The sequence below is a fragment of the Etheostoma cragini genome, unplaced genomic scaffold, assembly GCF_013103735.1.
Source record: "Etheostoma cragini isolate CJK2018 unplaced genomic scaffold, CSU_Ecrag_1.0 ScbMSFa_493, whole genome shotgun sequence".
NCBI lineage: Eukaryota > Metazoa > Chordata > Actinopteri > Perciformes > Percidae > Etheostoma > Etheostoma cragini.
The window spans coordinates 1-3,813 of record NW_023269088.1 but is presented as its reverse complement, the minus strand read 5'-3'; the positions used below and the strand labels follow the sequence as shown (position 1 = coordinate 3,813).

At 45.7% G+C, this 3,813-nt stretch overlaps 1 long non-coding RNA gene across 1 annotated transcript; it reads left to right on the top strand.

Moving 5' to 3' along the window:
* The first annotated feature begins 963 nt into the window (after positions 1 to 963).
* On the top strand, positions 964 to 1,282 carry LOC117941290. Its single transcript, XR_004655890.1, has 2 exons — positions 964 to 1,102; positions 1,189 to 1,282. It is a non-coding gene; the product is annotated as an uncharacterized LOC117941290 (long non-coding RNA).
* Positions 1,283 to 3,813: the final 2,531 nt, after the last annotated feature.

Sequence of the window (3,813 nt, the reverse complement as noted above, 5' to 3'; positions counted from 1 at the left end):
TGTTTCGTACTCGAGGAGAGGCTGTTTTGAGCGAGCAGAGACCGTTTTGTACTTGGGGAAAATTTATAAATTATATTTTGAGTGCAACGTTTGGGGACAGTGATGCAGTTCTTGCAGAAGTTGTGACCACATGGTGTGGTGGACACCAAAAAACCCAAAAGATCCCAGTCCTTGCAAGGCGCAACCACGGGGCGCAACACTAGAAACGTCAGCCAAGGTTAGTAGAGTCTTTTAAGTACACAACGTAAATACACCAACAGCCAAAAGAAAAACTTACGGTAACATTACCTTAAGGCAACAATAGCAGCTCAGGATTGACGCATCTGTTATGTTGCCAGGTGAAATCATTCCTCCCTGGGTCCTGAGCTGAGATGGCACCAAGAGGAGGTCCTGGCTAGCCTCAGGGGGAATTAGCCGTTTCAGGTTCTAATAAACAACTTGGCAGGGAAGCGCGGTGTAGGTCTGAGGCCCAGGTAGCGCTTTGGTCAGAGATGAAAAGGATGGGAGCAAGGTGCGAACCCTTCACCAAGCCGCCTCACCCGAAGTCCCCTGAAGTAACTACTTCAACAAAGTTTACAATGCCACTAGGTATATTTTGTTCAGTTTAATTGAAAATCAAAGTAAGATGATGAATTTACCAGTTCTCATTTTTACAGTGAACAAAACTCAACAGATCATAAACCTCTATTAAGAAACAGAAAAAACAAAGAGTTCATTTAAAATGTAAAATATAGATTATTATAGAAAGGTAAACAAAGTAAGAAAAGATCATGTTAAACTAAGAGTAATAAAGAGAATATGTATAAGGCAGACACCAAAAAATAACGGGAAGACATCTTTAACAGATTATGCTCAACACGGCTTACAGTCTCTCAATTGGAGCTTTGACCAAATTCCACGGCCTTCTTCAGCTCTTAAACGTCACCCTGAATGGAACCAGCTGCTTTAATGGGACTGAAGAGTCAGACTAAAATCTGATCCACTGAAGTATTTTGTGGGATCCGGTTCAAAGCAGAGGGTTAAAACTATTTACATGAATGAAAGGACTACCCCTTCAAAGGGAGGGAGGGTAATATGTAGTCGTAGCCAGGACCACATGCATGTTGTTCAGAAGATAGAGTTACTGCTGGTCAGCCTTCAATGTGGAGAGAAGATCAGAATATATCAACACAGCTATCAGGGCAGGAGGAGGAGGAAACAGCTTGGCTCTGAAACATGTTCACAACGAGGCAGTGTGAATGAGCTGGTGTCTTTTAAGGGTGCTATTTTGAGAAAACTTTTTCCCACATTGATCACAGCTGTATAGCTTCTCTCCAGTGTGAATGCGTTGATGTCTTTTTAGGTTACTCTGCTGTGTGAAAGCTGCCCCACATTGATCACAGCAGTACTGTTTCTCTCCAGTGTGAACTCTCTGATGAATCTTTAAATATGTTGATGTTGTGAAGGTTTTGTCACAGTGCTGACAGCAGTGAAGTTTGACTCCTCTTCCTCTCCGTTTCTAGACAGATAAACAGAGAGTGAGTTAGTGAGGTGCCGCTGTAGAGATCTATCTTAAACTAGAAACGTATGTGGACGTAGAATGTCCACATTTAGAGCATGTCTGTATGTGGAACATAGTTTGACTGATGCATTACCTTTCTTAATTGTCTGCCAACATCCCCATTATGGAGTTGCATTATGGGAAATGTAACATCCAGTGTTGTTAGTTTGTGATAAATAAACTACTTCTAATCAATTCATGTGTGGCCTCCCTTTTTATTGCCAGCCTTCAGCCAGGCGGCAACACATGGGGGTCATCCAGGATTTTTAGTGCCGGGAAAGTTGTAAATGTAAACATTTTCCCGCAGATTTTTACATTGCAGTTATGGTTGGCATCGAAGGTCAGGGGCTTCGACAGACCAGACCTGGGTGGCAGAGGCTGGCTCTGGAGACGTGGAACGTCACCTCTCTGTGGGGGGAGGAGCCGGAACTTGTGCGGGAGGTGGAGCGCTACCAGTTAGATCTGGTGGGGCTTACCTCTACGCACAGTCTCGGTTCTGGAAGCATACTCCTGGATAGGGGCTGGACTCTGTCCTACTTTGGAGTTGCCCAGGGTGTGAGGCGCCGGGCGGGTGTGGGGATACTCACAAGCCCCCGGCTGAGCGCAGCTGCGTTGGGGTTTACCCCGGTGGACGTGAGGGTCGCCTCCCTACGCCTGCGGGTGATGGGTGGGAAAACTCTGACTGTTGTTTGTGCATATGCACCAAACAACAGTTTGGAGTATTCAGCCTTCTTGGAGACCTTGAATGGAGTCCTGTATGGGGCTCCAGTAGGGGACTCCATAGTTCTGCTGGGGGACTTCAACGCACACGTGGGTGATGATTGAGATACTTGGAGAGGCGTGATTGGGAACAACGGCCTCCCTGATCTGAACCAGAGTGGTTGTCTGTTGTTGGACTTGGATTGTCCATAACAAACACCATGTTCGAACATAGGGATGCTCATAAGTGTAGTTGGTACCAGAGCACCCTAGATTCCAAGTTGTGGTCGACTAGCGGGGCCAGCTCGTTAGTTAGATAAATTGATCAGACGAGCCTGTGTGTCCAAGAGCAATTAAATCAGTGGAAATGACGTTAGATCAGACACAGACTTCTGTAGTAGATTAGTGTTACGTTTCCAGCCTCGGTTCCAAACCGTAACGTTGGTTGGGCCAAACGGACCTGTTCACTATATTAGCTTTAGCCTGGCTGGTAGCAACATTCTGCGGGGGGAAATGGCCGGGAGACGTTGTGATTATCTTACATTAATCAGGTGATTTAGTTATTTAGTATTTGCAGCGAACATAAAACACTGACTGCTGTAGCTCCACTGACTACCCATCAACACTATGACATCACTGTGTCAGCAGCAGCTGCTGGCGACGGGACTTTGCTACACACGGAGAGCCTCGGTTCCCATAACAATAATCCCCGTAGGACTAATGTCACATACAGACATTGCCCACATGGCTACCGGTCTTTTTTTTTTTTAAGATTATTTTTTGGGGGCATTTTAGGCCTTTAATGGACAGGACAGTTGAAGTTATGAAAGGGGAGAGAGAGGGGGAGTGACATGCAGCAAAGGGCCGCAGGCTGGATTTGAACCCCGGGCCGGCTGCGTTGAGGAGTAAACTGAGCTATCTGGGTGCCCATGGCTACCGGTCTTAAACAGGCAGGGTCGGCTGGTAATTATCATTTAAAAGGACAACGATGGAAGTTTACTTTCCATCAAGCAGAAAAAAAGTTTTAGCGTCAACATCGTAACGTCCTGCGATGTGACTGTCACGCATGAGCACATTGCAATATCGATGCTAAAATACAGTATCATTCAGCTCTACCTGGTAAGCCCAAACGGGTAGTGCGTGTCAATTGGGAACGTCTGGAGGAAGCCCCTGTCCGACGGACGTTCAACTCACACCTGTGTCGGAGCTTTTCGGGCATCCCTGTGGAGGCTGGGGGCATTGAACCTTAGTGGACAACGTTCAAAGTTCCCATTGCTGAAGCTGCGTCAGGATTACCCCTAATACAAATCATATTTTGTATTTTACGCATTTGAGAACCAAAGAAAATTAATTTAGTAACGTTTTGTAACGGCAACCTGAAGATGCTATATGCCGAGCTTCAGACAGATCGGTCAGTAAACCCGGGACGAGCAACAACAACAAAAAAGGCATGACTATATATATATATATATCTGTTAAATCAAACTGGTAGAAACGTACATTACGATGAACTTGAATGCACCTTATATGAAAGGCCCTGAAGAGATTATCCACTCTGATTTCCCCGGCCTTTA